Genomic DNA, 16826 nt, shown 5'->3' with positions numbered 1-16826 from the left:
AAGGACAGATGTCAGATTCTCAATCTCTCTATTTAATGACGTGGCATCAGCCGGAGAGAGGGAACTCTACTTTATATATAAAGAAGACTAGGGATTAACCCGAACTACGCCCAAAATTTTTATTTTTTTCTAATTTAAGTTGTTAAATTATTTATATTTAGGTTATGATATATATTTATATAAATGTTGAGATGCATGTCATAATTAAAATTTATTTTAAAATTTTAACACGTTAAATTAACATATTTTTTACTATTTAATTTTTTTTTTTGTAATTTTGTTGGCTATCTAGTTATCATATTTAGTAAAACTATCTGTTGAGTGTTGGAATAAATGTTTTAGATATTTAATTAAACTACAGAGTATTTTCGGATCGATCACATGCTCAACAATCGATCGATCCGTAAAAAGATGGTCGATTTCCTTGGCCAGGTAAGTACAATTTTAGCAAAAATATCTTTGATTTTCAATTATTAAGTATATAACTATTCTTTTGAATATTGTTTTTTTTTAATTGTATTTTTTGATTAAATTATTGTATTATAATGATTATGTAAATATTTTTTGTGATGTTTGAATTTGTGCTGTTAGTATACTTAACCTAGACGATATTGATGTTTAACAATTTATTTTTTCTAGAAATAGAAAATAATGATATATCAAAATGTATCTAATACTTGTTAAATGATAGTATAATGTAAATTACATCCATTATTTGAAAATAACCGTTTGTTGTTTTTATTTTTTTAAATCAGAAATTATTTTTATTTAAAAACATTATTCATATATAATATAATAGTTTAAGTTTGGAAGATTAATCTATATATATATATAAATTATGTATATTTTTTAAAAAATAATTTAAGATATTATATATTGAGTAACTGAATAAAAGCTGAATTTCTTATCTTGAAAATGAAATATTTATATTTTTGTCTACATGTTATACTCACTAATCCATCATTGATATTTATAACTCAATATGTTTTTTTAAAAAAATTTAGTTTTAAGTAATAAACGAATTTAATAAATTAAATTCATCACCTATAATGTTCTGTAAACTATATTTGAAAACTCTCTAAAATTATATTTTAAGCATAATATTACTATTTTTTAATTTAAGTTATTTTAAACATAATATATGCTAAACCAACTTAAATTATATTTACAATAGGACCATCCTAAACCGGTTAATAAACCAAAAACAATACTAAACCAACATGAACCGGCGAGGAAAGAAGTGTTTCGGGATAAACGCTTGAATGGTTATTAACTGTAATGGTTTGATCATGAAAGAGTTAATATGAATATTAACAATAATATTATGGATTAGATTAATTTAAATTTGTAAGAATACCTTTGAGTCTATGAAAAGCAATTCAATTCTCATGAATAAGTTTGGCTTTTGAAAGTTGTGTGTTTCCCAACAATGAATCCACCTAACAAAAAGTTCGTTATTATAAAAATCTTCTTCAAGGTCATTAAAGGTTTTTAAGATAGATGTTTAATGCTTAATGAACTTTTTTCATTTTTTTAAAACAATTGTGTATTTACTTATTATTATATATATAATTCATATATTATATATTTACATTATTTACTTATTATTTATTTTCCTGTATATGTATTTTCATTTCTTGTACTTTTTATTTACTTAATATCTATTTTACATTTTAAGATAGATGTATAAATCTTAATGTACATTTTCCATTTTCTTTAAATTTTATATGTCCATTTGTTATTCTTTCTATTTACGTAATATCTATATTTTAAATTTTAAGATATATTTTTAAATCTTAATGTAATTTTCTATTTTTAAATTGTGTATTTACTTATATTATATATTTACTTATTATTTATTTTTCTTTATATTGTGTATTTCTATTTCTTATACTTTCTATTTACTAATAACTATTTTAAGATAGATTTACATTTTAAGATAGATGTTTAAATACTAATGTAATTTTTCTATTTTTTTAAATTGTGTATTTCCTTTTCTTATACTTTCTATTTGCGTAATATCTATATTTTACATTTTAAGATAGATGTTTAAATATTAATATACTTTTTCCATTGTTTTTAAGTTGTGTATTTCTTTTTCTTATACTTTTTATTTACTTAATATCTATATTTTACATTTTAAGATAGATATTTAATATTTAATGTACTCTTTCCATATTTTAAAATTTGTGCATTTACTTATTATTGTATATATAATTCATATATTTATATATTTATAATATTTACTTATTATTTATTTTTCTATATATTGAGCATTTCTCTTTCTTATACTTTATATTTAGTTAATATCTATATTTTATATTTTAAGATAGATGTTTAAATCTTAATGTTTTTTTCATTTTTAATGTAAAACGGTAATGTTTAATAGAAGAACTTGGACAAATAGTCAAATAGTTATATTTATGTTTTTTTCTTTTTTTTATAAAATGGTAATGCTACATTACGGAGATAATCCGTTTTTTTTAGTGAAAAATGGTAATCTTACATATGTTTAATGTATTTTTTCCTTTTTTTTTTATGTTGTATGTTTACATATTATTGTTATTTTTAAATGTAAAATAGTAATCTTACGTATGTTTAATGTAGTATTTCCATTTTTAATGTTGTATGTTTACATATTATTTATTATTTTCGAAATTATATATAATGCTTTTTTTTTACAAAATAGTAATGTTACATTATGGAGATAAGCCGTCTTTTTTTTAGTGAAAAAAGGTAATCTTACATATGTTTAATGTAATTTTTCCATTTTTATGTTGTATGTTTACATTTTATTTTTTAAAAATAAAAATGTAAAATGGTAATCTTACATATGTTTAATATAGTATTTCCATTTTTATGTTGTATGTTTACATATATTTATTATTTTCGAAATTATGTATAATGTTTTTTGTTTTTTTTATAAAACGGTAATGTTACATTATGGAGATAAGCCGTCTTTTTTTTTAAGTAAAAAATGGTAATTTTACATATGTTTAATGTGGTTTTTCCTTTTTTTATGCTCTATGTTTACATATTATTTATAATTTTTGAAAATTAGTAGTATTAAAATGTAAAACTATATTTTATGCTTTTACATATGTTTAATATAGTTTTTCCATTTTTTATGCTGTATGTTTACATATTATTTATAATTTTCGAAAATTAGTAATATGAAAATGTAAAACTATATTTTAAGCATATGTATTTTTTATTTCTTATATTATATATTTACTTATTATTTATTTTTCTTTATATCTATTTTTATTTTTATTTTTTGTTAATGCCACGTGTCATCTTTTAGAATAAGTTTTTTCCGCTTATGTGGACGCCCTACGGAGCCTCAAAAGCTCCCTTTGATTAGTATAGATTATATTGCAAATTTACATATTAGTTATTTTCTATTTTTGAAATAATAATGCCACGTGTCATCTTTCGGGAGAATTTTTTTCGCCGATGAGAACGCTCTATGGAGTCTCAAAAGGTCCATTTTATTAGTAAGGAAATAGACCTTTTGAGGCTCCATAGAACGTCCACATCATCGAAAAAAATTCTCCCGAAAGATGACACGTGGCATAAAATTTAGTTTTACATTTTAAATTACTAATTTTCGAAAATTATAAATAATATGTAAACATACAGCATAAAAAATGGAAAAACTACATTAAACATATGTAAAATTACCATTTTTCACTTAAAAAAAAGACAGCTTATCTGCATAATGGAAAAACTACATTAAACATATGTAAAATTACCATTTTTCACTTAAAAAAAAGACGGCTTATCTCCATAATGTAACATTACCGTTTTATAAAAAAAACAAAAAATATTATATATAATTTCGAAAATAATAAATATATGTAAACATACAACATAAAAAAATGGAAATACTACATTAAACATATGTAAGATTACCCTTTTACATTTTTATTTTTAAAAAATAAAATGTAAACATACAACATAAAAAAATGGAAAAACTACATAAATATAACTATTTGACTATTTGTCCAAGCTCTTCTATTAAACATTGCCGTTTTACATTAAAAATGGAAAAAAACATTAAGATTTAAACATATATCTTAAAATATAAAATATAGATATTAACTAAATATAAAGTATAAGAAAGAGAAATACTCAATATGTACAAAAATAAATAATAAGTAAATATTATAAATATATAAATATATGAATTATATATACAATAATAAGTAAATGCACAATTTTTAAAATATGGAAATAGTACATTAAATATTAAGCATCTATCTTAAAATGTAAAATATAGATATTGAGTAAATAGAAAGTATAAGAAAAAGAAATACACAACTTAAAAACAATGGAAAAAGTATATTAATATTTAAACATCTATTTTAAATGTAAAATATAGATATTACGCAAATATAAAGTATAAGAAAAGGAAATACACAATTTAAAAAAAATGGAAAAAAGTACATTAGTATTTAAACATCTATCTTAAAATGTAAATATATCTTAAAATATAAAATTATCAGTAAATAGAAAGTATAAGAAATAGAAATACACAATATAAAGAAAAATAAATAATAAGTAAATATATGATATAAGTAAATACGCAATTTAAAAATGGAAAATTAAATTAAGATTAAAAAATATATCTTAAAATGTAAAATATGTATATTTACTTATTATTCATTTTTCTAAACTTTTTTTCCACAGAGATGTTTTATTTAGTTTTTAATTTCTTAATTGTATTTGACCTATTGTTTATTTTTTGTTATATCGTATATTTACTTATTTTAATTTTTTTGCTTTTATATCAAATGATAATATTATGATAGAGGTTTGAAGTAATATTTATATTTCTTATATTCTATGCTTGTTTGACTTATATTGTATATTTACTTATAAAATATCTGGAAATAATAAAAAAGGTAAAATTATACATTTTTTAGATAGAAGTTTAATGTAGTTTTTCCGTTTCTTATATTGTATATTTACTTTTTTATTATATATTTACGTATCTAACTGTTTTGCTTTTATATCAAATTGTAATATTACGATAGATGTTTAATATAATATTTCAATTACTTATATTATACATTTACTTATTATTTATTTTATTATCTACTTTTCAGATAGATGTTTAATGTATTTCTTGTATTTCTTATATTGTATATTTACTTATTCTTTATTTTTCTTATTTTTATATTTACTTATTGTAATATTATAATTAATGTTTAATGTAAAATTAAACAAAATGAAGAAGAATGCAAAAATTGTTATCAAATCTTTATTATTCATAATCATTAATTGCCATATATATGTAAATCATATTATGTAATTTCGTAGCTTTTATTTAGAAAACGAATACACACTTCTTATATTTTAGGTTAATATAATGTTCTCTAGTGGACATTAAACAAATTATGACATAAAAACCTTATTTTTTTCTCAAACACAATTTTGAAAAAGTGAATAGTATTATTTTCATAGTTGAATTTTTTTGACTTTTAACTTACATATGGTTTTGAAAGTTTTCAAATCAACCATCGAACTGATACATGTCATTTTAATGTTTTTAGTCGTATACTTAAAGAAAACTTACATTTTTGTAATTTAAAGTTGTTTTTAAAAAATCAAAATATAACATATAAGAAAAAATCTAACATATAAGGTGTCATCATTTTTGTATTTTAAAGTCGTTTTTTTAAAAAAAAATAACATATAAGGTTTCCTCATTTTTGTAATTTAAAGTCATTTTAAAAAATTCAAAATATAACATATAAGAAAAAATTTAATTTTTTATTATATGGTTAATGTGATTGTTTATTTTTTTAATAATATAAAATTTAAAAAAAATGAAGAAGGATGCAAAAATTGTTATCAAATCTTTATTATTCATAATCATTAATTGTCATATATATGTAAATCATATTAGGTAATTTTGTAGTTTTTATTTAAGGAAAGAATACACACTTCTTATATTTTAGGTTAATATAATGTTCTCTAGTGGACATTAAACAAATTATGACATAAAAACCTTATTTTTTCCAGCGAACACATTCTTGAAAAAAGTGAACAATATTGTTTTCACAGTTGAATTATTTTGACTTTTATCTTCCATATGGTTTTGAAAGCTTTCAAATCAACCATCGAATTAATACATGTCATTTTAATGTTTTTAGTCGTATACTTAAGGAAAACTTACATTAATTTAAAGTCGTTTTAAAAAAATTCAAAATATAACATATAAGAAAATTCTAACATATAAGAAAAATATAACATATACGGTGTCCTCATTTTTATATTTTAAAGTCGTTTTAAAAAAATATATAACATATAAAGGTTTCCTCATTTTTGTAATTTAAAGTCATTTAAAAAAATTCAAAATATAACATATAAGAAAAAATCTAATTTTTTTATTATATGGTTAATGTGATTGTTTAAGTTTTTTTAATAATATAAATTTAAACAAAAATGAAGAACGATGAAAAAATTGTTATCAAATCTTTATTATTCATAATCATTAATTCCCGTATATATGTAAATCATATTAGGTAATTCCGTAGCTTTTATTTAAGGAAAGAATACACACTTCATATATTTTAGGTTAATATAATGTTCTCTAGTGTTATATAATTATGGAATAATGTGACACCATTAGATTAAACTATACTTTATATTAGATGCTCTAGAATTCTTTGAAATGAAATTTAGAAGGCATTTAGAGTGTCACCTAGAATTTGGGGTTTTTTTAATTAATACAAAATTAAGGTTCTAATTTTTCAAATGCTTCTCAATTAATATATAGGGGATATGTATAAAATAATGATATCACGTTATTTAAATATATATATATATATTATTTTCTTATATATAGTTAGTTAATAAGATTTAATTAAAATATGATTTATTAAAGTAATTTAAAAAAAAAAATTAAAATAATACTATTTAAAATATCTAAATTGTTATTACTTTTAATGAAAATATTAAGATAGTACAGTGTGAGGACTAAAGAGAATTAAGGATGAATTTGTTTGGTTAACCAATCGTGAGTTTTATGTTAAACACTAAATCAAAAATGTATAAGAAAGTGATTTGTGATTTGAAAAATTATGAAAACTTTATAACAAATTTGCATCAAAATAAAATAAAGTGGTAGACAAGATATTATGCAAAATAGAAATTGTTTTCTTGTTCATTAATCCTCGGATTTTTATTAAACTCAAATTATGCCATAAAAGATTTTTAGAAACTTAAATTAAAATTTATATAATTATCATTGTATTTCAAAATTCTTCTGAAATTATATAATACCAAGAATTTTGATTTTTAAATATTTAAAACTTTAAGTTTAATTTAATAATTATGGTTATTATTAAAATCACAAAATTATAAAAATAATACATAATTTCATACAATATTTATATCCGCAAAATTGCGGGCAATCACCTAGTCTTCTATATTATAACGAAAGAGTTTACACTCTCTTCAAAGTGTCTACGCGTCTTTCTTAATTTTATGTGGATTCCACTGAAACAATAAATATTCCTTAGATAAATTAATTTTGTGCTGTGTTTTCGATATCTTATTTGTCTTTTAGTTTGGGTTATCCAATATATATCATCGCCATAGGTCCATAAACGAATTCAATAATTCTTCCAGCCCATTGGCAAGCTTACTTATTAATGATGTTGTCGTTTCAACCCAAAGACATCCAAACTATGAGTTTAAGGTTTCACTCAATTAGATCTGAAGTCGCCTCCATCTTAGACGATCCAACATCACTGTCTTCGCCATTGTTACAATAGAAACTTCGTTTTGTCAACTTTTGATCTCCCCTATTTCTTCAATTTCGTCTCTTGCTTATTCTTCATTCAATGTTTCACTCTTAACATATACAATGGATCTTCAGTTTACATTGAAATCATTAATTCCCACTAACTCTCTCTCCCCCTACATTTACAATCGAAGCTTCATGCATGTGAAAAACCGATAAAAACCTCAAACCATATAAATAGGAGAGGCTAATGACTGGAATCACGCCCCACAAACACCCTCTCTCAGTTTATCTTCACTTGAAAATCCAGAAGCCATCTTGGAAAATGTCTACCTGTTGTTGTTGCACATACAGCCGTCAGCCACTCAGCCTCCAACGCTCTCTGACTTGGCCTCACTTCTTTGTTGTTCGCCTCATCTGCTTTTGGGATTCACATAACATCAAGAAAATAATGAATTTATGGGAATCACCCTCCTTTGCCTAGATGAAAAGGTATATGTTGTATCTTCACTCTATCATGCATGATATATTTCATCTGAATTTAATCTATTTTTAGAAAAATGTTTTCATTTGCTCTTCTGTCTTCCGTTTTGTTTTTTAAGTTTTTCATTTTGCATTTAAGAAAAAACAAGAAGCTTGCTTAACAATTTTTCATCCTTTGCTTTACTATATATAACAATTGGGTCGTCCAAAAATGATGGTTCGATGGGGTCCAAAAACCCATCCCACCTTTATCAATGAGGACACTCAGTTGGAATTGTCAAGGGATTGGGAACGACCTCATAGTTCGACGCCTTACGGAGATGTGTAAGAAGCATCGCCTGGGACTTGTGTTTCTTACTGAGAAGAAGCATAGGAGACTGTTGTTGCAAAACATCCAGGCCGAATTTGGATTTGATAATTTGTTTACCGTTGAGCCACTTGGTCTCAGCGGAGGTGTAGCTCTTTTTTATATGGATGAATTTCAAGTTAATGTTTTATTTTCGAATAACAGAATGATTGACATTGAGGCAGTCATTGATGGAATAAAAGTATTTATGACGTTTGTTTATGGGGATCGTGTACTTGAACGAAGAGAACAAGTGTGGGAACGTCTTACGCGTTTCTCAACAACAAGAAATTGACTTTGGTTCATGATATGAGATTTTAATGAAATTACTGGACCTAATGAAAAGGAAGGCGAAAGACAACACTCTGACAACTCTTATTTACCTTTCAAGCATATGTTAAATGACGGTGGTATGCTGGAGTTTACATTTACTGGAACATGCTCTATGGGTAGGAAAGAGAGCTGGACGAATTACTGTTAGATGTCGTCTAGATAGGGCAGTAGGAAATGCGGATTGACATGAGAAGTTTCCTCATTCAACTGTAAAGTACATGAGGTTATGGGGATCAGTTCATCGTCCGATTCTTGTAGACATCCTCACAATACCAATGAGGAGTTCTAAAAACTTCAAGTTTGATAAAAGGTTGCTGGATAATGAGAAGCTACGGCAAGTCATTCTTGAAGGATGGAAATCTTCTGATTGCAAGTCATTCTTGAAGGATGGAAATCTTCTGATCTTCCCCCTAATGCAAATATCATGAAACATATATCTAGCTGTCGGAAAGCTTTGAGCGAGTGAAGGAGACAACACAATGTGAACTCAGCAAGACTGGTGGAAGAGCTTAAAGAAAAAGTTGAAGGTTTGTACACGAATGATGATGCTACAACTGAGGAAATTGTAGAAGCATTGAAGGAACTATCTGATGCTCTTAAGGCAGAAGAAATGTTTTGGAAACAAAAAAGTCGAATTTTTTGGCTCAGGGAAGGAGATAGAAACACAAAATTCTTCCATGCACTTATTAAGCAAAGGAGAGCAAGGAATAGAATCACTCAGCTTCTTGATGCAAATGGAAATGTCATTGAGGATGAGGAAGGGTTGGTGACCATTGCTACTAGCTACTTTAGGCAAATCTTTGAGGCCTCTAATCCAGAAGATATAGAGGAGGCGCTATCTGAGGTATCCTCGACTATTACTGAGCCGATGAATGACAATCTTACTGCCCCGGTCACAGAATGGGAGGTTAAATTAGCACTCTTTGCGATGCATCCAGAGAAGGCTCCAGGACCAGATGGGATTGTAGCTCTCTTCTATCAGAAATTCTGGGATATTTTAAAGGAAGATTTAACTCTTATGGTTAATAAATTCCTTTTTGATGGGACGATGGCCAATGGACTAAATGATACAAATATTTGTCTTATCCCAAAGACACTTAAGCCAAATGAAATGTCTCAGTTCAGGCCCATCAGCTTATGTAATGTCAGTTACAAGATAATTTCTAAGGTCTTATGATAGAGATTAAAGAAAGTTCTGCCAGACAGAATTTCTCTCTATATTCATCAAAAAAACCAAGATTTTGATTCTACACTGTAAGGTTCAAATTCATGAATCTTGGTTATTAACAAATGGGTCTGTTTCTTGGTGAAGTTCTATGTGATAGGAAAAGCTAATCAAGTTATCTCACTGGTTGAAAGTATGTAATTGTTTTTTTCCTGATTTGTTCGTCAGAAGACTTCCGTGTAAGTCTTCTGGTCGTAGAAGACATATACGAAAGTTTTCTGGTCAATATAGAGGTTAGTTTTGCAATTGACTTTATGTGTGTTTTTATAGACGACTTCTCTGAAAGTCTTCCAACCTTTTTTGTTAACAAAAAAATCTCAAAAATACCAAAGAAGACTTCCTGGTAAGTGGTCTAGAATACACAAGTTAGTTTTGCAATTGACCGGATTGTGTCAGAAGTTTGACTTTCTCTAGATGACTTACACGAAAGTATTCCACCGGAAGACTTCCCTGTAAATCTTCCAAACTCTCGGTGGAAGAGGTCGGTGAAAGTCGTGTCAGGTTACTTTTACAATTGAAAAATAAAATAAAATATATAATTTTAATTAGACGATTTCCATGTAAGTCTTCCGGAAGACGACTTACCCGAAAGTCTTCCAGATTTTTTCTGAGATTCTGGGCAAAGCTTGGTTATCACAGAAGACTTCCTTGTAAGTCTTCTGACGGAAGACTTACATGGAAGTCGTCTAATTAAAATTAAATATTTAAATTTTATTTTTCAATTGCACAAGTAATCTGAGACGGCTTACATGTAAGTCGTCTAGTTAAATGTAATATCTAAGTTTTATTTTTCTTGTGGAAGACTTCCATGTAAGTCTTCTAGAAATATTTAAATTTTTGACACAGTTCGGTCAATTGCAAAACTAACATGTTTACCCTAGAAGGTAAGTCTTCTCTAGTATTTTTGAATCTTTTTCAAAAACAAAAGTAAGCAGATATTTACAAAGAAAGACTTCCAAAGAAATATGTTGTAGAGTAGACTTCTATGGAAGTCTTCCTTTATAAATTTTCAATTGCAAAAATGACTTAAATGGAAGACTTCTTGGAAGTCTTTTGGCAGACACATCTCTAAGTCAATGTTTATTAAACTTTCATTTTCTTAAAACTATAAAGTGTTTTTAACATTTTCTTGTTAATTCATATATATTAATCGATATTGGGGCTCCTGAATGAAATTCATAACTTAATTGATTTTAGTTATGAGGTTCGCAACATTCATGTTTATTAATTTTCTAGCTAATTCGAGAAGACTTTCACGGAAGTCTTCTACATTAGTTTTTGTAAACTTGTTAACTAACTTTAAGATATTTTTTAAAACTTTCAAAAGTGTTAAGTAACTTCAAGATTATCAAGTTATATGGTTTAATATGTTTTCTTAGATCATAAGATATACTTTCTAATTTTCATGTGATTAAAATTTTTAATTTTCACTTAAATTTTAAGTTTTCCGCCTGAATTTTAATTTTCTGCTTATATTTTATTTTCCCGCTTAAAATTTAACTCTTCTGAGAAGACTTCCCGGAAAACTTCCGAAGACTTCCCGGAAGAATTCCGAAGACTTCCCAAAAGACTTCTAGTGAAAGTGTTATATGTTTGAACTTATGTAATATTTGATATTTTGTGAATTTGACTAAGTTTTCTTAGAAGTCTTCTCCCTTGGTTTTAGTAAATTTGATTAAATGTTTGTGTTATTTGTTTTGCTATTGAAGTTGTATCAATAACCTCAATAAATTCAAGTATTTTTGGCAAGATAATATAGTAAACATGAACATATTTACTAAAAATTTCATTAATATCTCTTCAAATTTACAAAAAAATTCACAACTAAAAGAGTAAACACATAAATCACAAAACATGCCATAAATAAAACTATTACACATGGAGTTAGAGATTATTCCTCCACAAAGATAAGCTTGGATTTCACTTGACATGGGAGAAGACTCCGTCAGATGACTTCCAAAAAGTCTTCTAGAGAATTATGTTTTAGAAGACTCTGTCAGATCTGAAGACTTCCAAGAAGACTTCCAAAATCTGACTCAGATATAAAAAACATGCATATTCAAAAACGTTCATATGGCTTTAAAATAGAGAAAATGAGTGGAAATTAGATAGATCTATCTATACACACAAAATAGACTTTTGGGAAGTCTTCTCGAAAGTCTTCCAAGAAATAATTCACCAGAAGACTTCCTGGAAGTTCGAAGTCTTCCAAAGACAGATCCTGATCTGAAAAACCTGCATATCCAAACTCAGATCCGAAAAACCTGTATATCCAAAAACATTTTAATGGCTTCAAAATAGAGAAAATGAGTGGAACAGTAGATAGATTTACCTTTATAAAATATACAAAATAGATATACAAAATGTATAGATTTACCTTTAAATGAGTGGAAGATGAGAATGAGAATCATGTGATAAAAAAATATGCAAAAACAAGATAAATTAGTGAGAAAGACATGAGGAAAAAATGAAAGATTGATAAAAAGTTTGTTTTTATTTAAGTTCAAAGAGATTAGAAAGAGGTTGGAAAGTGTACGAGCTTTAAGTAACAAGAGGTTACCAAATGGAAAAAAAAATCAAAAATAGAGATTTAACAAAATGCTCAGATCTGTTATGAAAGATGAGACATGGAAGAAAACCCCGTCAGAAGACTTTCATGAAGTCTTCCGTGAAGTCAGAAGACTTGGCGCATAATATTTTAGAAGACTTCCCAGAAGGATCCAGAGTCTGACCCAGATCTGAAAAACCTGCATATCCAAAAACATTCAAATGGCTTCAAAGAAAGAAAATGAGTGGAAGATTAGATATATCTAACTCTATAGAACAAAAAAATAGATATCCAAATTTTATAGATTTACATTTAAATGAGTGGAAGATGAGAACCATGAAAAAATCTGCAAAAACAAGATAAACTAGTGAGATTAGACAAAAAAAAATGAAAAATTCATATAAAAGTTTGATGTTTTCAATTTCAAAGAGATTAGAGAGAGGTTGGAGAGTTTTAGTGAGAATCATTATATTTTTGTTGCAACCATTTGAGAAGAAAAGAAAAGATGTGTACATTTTATTTAGAGACAAATGGGTGAATATACTTAATAGAAACCAAATTAGATAAATACCTTTATGCACGAAAAATCCTTGGTCAGTGTAGTCCTTTTAATGCATTCTACCAAAAATACCCTTGACGGTAAGCCACGTCGTCTAAGAAAGCACATGTGTTGATATCTCTCGGATATGAGCTAGATATATAGCTCTCTGCTCACCTATAGCTCTTTAATAGGAGATTTTAAACCACACGCTGTTGTTTTGCTAAAATATAATGAGATATTTCTTTTGTTTGTTAACCAATTAGTTAGATTGTAATAATTATGTTAGAAATATTATAGGTTCATAAATGTAGTGGTGTTGGGATGCATGTTGTACTGAACAACAATGAGATATTTATATGCTTTGTTAATTGATATGTTAGTTTGTTATAATTATGATAGAGTTTAGATTCATGAGAAGAAGAAAGATATAATGCAATATTTATAAATTTAGAATGTAGTAGTATGGTCTACTCACCACATTAGAAGAACACGTTAACATATAAAAGTAACGTTTAACCAAATCTGTATGCACTAATGTTAGACTGTGAATATTAACTTAGGTTTTAATCGTATAACATAAACGTAATATTTATACTGTTTGTTACTAGAAATGTTAGGTTGTATGCAATCTGTTGGAATCTAGGTTATTGAAAATATAGAAAGACAAATGTAAGATTGTGTAGATCAGAGAAGGTACCACAAATCTAAAGTAGTCTCATCTAGTGACCCTATATTTCCAATGTTAGATTGTAACTATATAATTAGTGTTACATCAAAGAAGGGGAACAAATCTGTACTTATCTATGTTAGTATGTAAGTATTAGCTAAGATCCTAAGAGAAAATAACGAATGTATAGTCTCATCTTGTCACCATATATTTCTAATGTTATATTGTAAGATCAGATAAAGATAACAAATTCATGACTGGTATACAATTGGCTGTAAGTATTAACTTAGTATCTATCGTACAATGTGATAATTATAATACTTGATACTATTAAATGTTAGCATGTAATGAAAATACTAGTTTCAATAAATCAATAGTAAATGATTTCAGTGGTTATCATTAGTGGCTAACAAATTTCTTAACTGTTAATTAGAACATTAGTGGCTAATATATATGTTGATGACACTAGAGAGGAGAGAGAACTGTGTGAGTTAGTAATTGTAACAAATAGTCTAATATAGTTCTTAGTGTATAAGTATATAACTGTTAACGGTTAAGTATTCACATTATATGTTAATAATGTAACACAAATCGACTCTCCTTAGTAGTAACGAGAGAGTGAGATAATAGAAGATATCAATGCTTAATATAAGAAATAATGCAACACAAGCAGGATGGTAAATAAACAAAAGTGTATTCAGCTAAACTTAGAGGATATTAAAATTTAGTTTCACATAATTAAAACTGGTAACACAAGTAAACTCTCAAGAAACATCCATATAGACTTTCTAACAAAAAGAAACCAAATCTCTTGTTCTTTCTAGACTCTCAACGAACACACAATTACATATTGCCCGAAACTTCCAAAAAGAGGAATTTTCGGATAAAGATACAATCTTGTCAAAAACCTCTTTTTCTACCTCATCATGCCAGTCAAAAAATTTTGTAACTAGTGTGGAGTTGTATTCACCGTCAACGATAAACACTAGCTTCGCCTAAAACATTTAACACATAAAGCAATTCAGACTCCAAATTCTCATAGTATATAACTTTTGCTAATTTTTTAAGAAAATTAAGCGTCAACTAACATTATCATACAAATATACTGAATTCAGTGGAGTATATATAATTTTTGTTAACGTTAAGAGAAAAGGTAAAGTCTATGTTATATTAGTAGCATGTACATGTGACACTAAAATTTAACATCTCATGTTTTCATGTACCGATAACGGGAATATATGTTAACATCTAACTAATTAGATATCGCAGCCCGAAATGAATTACTCTCCTAGTAACTAAGGAAATAGATAAATGGAAACTTACAACGTATCTGACATTCTTTGTCAAAACTTACGATGGGTTCATAAAATATTTGACAGGTGGCACTCGCAAAACTATTTTAACTCTCCAAATCCGGTGACGTTTGCGAACTCTCAAGAATACATCCGGATCGGTCTTCAAGTGAACATGTCGGAGGAGAACATCGGGCGAAGATGTTGTAGATTTGTCGGAAGCATATGGCAGAGGATCATGTTCTGAACTCAAACTCTCGTCTTTGCGGCGGAGAGAAGGTGTTGGAGACATTGATGATACTTGAAGATGGAGAAGAAGAAGAGAAGAGATTGATTTTCATGTATGTAATTGTCATCACAATCACTAGACATAATCTGTGTTGACTATGTTTTTGATTCAGATATGAGCAAATCTTGATTTGTCTCACAATTTTAGGGATATCAATTTGATCGGTAACAAATGACGTTAAGTTTTCTCTTTCTTCAACGGATAAAATCATAGTCTAGGATTCTATAGCATTATTAGGTATAGGGACATTACTGAGATATTAAAAATTGAATAGTGCAAGTGATATTTCGCTAATTATAGCTCAAACGTTGTATATGGAGCCTAATATCTCTTTTATTTATATATAGAGACAAAAAAATTTATTTAGGTTAAATATTTTCGATTTAGAAGACTTTCACGGAAGTTTTCTATTAGACGACTTACAGGAAGTCTTCTACCTCTAAATATACTATTCGCCAGGACTAGAAGTTTTCTAGACCCTAAATTTATATCCTTAACTTAAATAACTAATTAAATAGAAAAAAAACACTTCACTAAACTTAAAATAAACTTTGAAAGTGTGTAATATTCACGAAAATTAACCCATATATGTCGAATTTTAATTTTCCCAAAAAATGTTAAGGTTCCAAAATCTAACCCTAAAAATACAAACAATACTACAACATATGTTACCAAACCATAAACCAAAGAATACTATGATTCACTACATTCACTCATCTTGAAAACTTTTCAATTTACTATATCTTAATTTATATCATTTACAAATGTTTATAATTACATGATTTTAATTTTTTCCTATCAAAATATTTTTAATAAAAAATCTAAATTTATTTTTAAGATCTACAATACGAGAAGACTTCCCGGAAGTCTTCTCCCCAGAAGACTTACAATGCCTCCGGAAGACTTCCATGAGTTATATTCATAAAAGTACATTTTGTTTTTTATTGTTTGGTCATAAGAGGCTACTTGTAATTTCACTAGCCCTTTTGGTTAGTTTTGTATTTGATTCAAGTTGGGATATACTTTTGTGTTTAAAATCAAGCCATGGGTCATATTTTGGCGATTTTCCCTTGAATAACAAGTATACATATTTTTGGAGGATTCATTCCCAATCTTACGGCATATTTTGTTGTGAATCTTTTTTCTTGCCGATGGTTTTATTTTTAAAAGAAGAAAAAGAAGACCCTGATTGAGTAAATCCTCTTTGTGGAATCTTCATCTTTAAACTCAAAGAGTAGTTTTACTTTTACATTCAGTTAGTTAGTTTTTTGCAAAAAAAAAAAAAAAAATCGTCTGTCTTACTTTCCTTGAGGAACATACGGTGTTTTAATTGGGGCAAATTTGAA

The 16826-nt window shown here is 26.8% G+C and overlaps 1 long non-coding RNA gene across 1 annotated transcript; it reads left to right on the top strand.

Annotated features, from left to right (window-relative positions):
* Window positions 1-6992: 6992 nt before the first annotated feature.
* On the top strand, window positions 6993-15618 carry LOC125585511. The gene is made up of 2 exons (XR_007322473.1): window positions 6993-8248; window positions 15279-15618. It is a non-coding gene; the product is annotated as an uncharacterized LOC125585511 (long non-coding RNA).
* The last annotated feature ends 1208 nt before the right edge of the window (window positions 15619-16826 follow it).

This window comes from Brassica napus, chromosome C4 (assembly GCF_020379485.1).
Source record: "Brassica napus cultivar Da-Ae chromosome C4, Da-Ae, whole genome shotgun sequence".
NCBI classification, from domain to species: domain Eukaryota; kingdom Viridiplantae; phylum Streptophyta; class Magnoliopsida; order Brassicales; family Brassicaceae; genus Brassica; species Brassica napus.
Note: the sequence above shows the minus strand (reverse complement) of the source record. Positions and strands in the feature narration are given on the sequence as shown.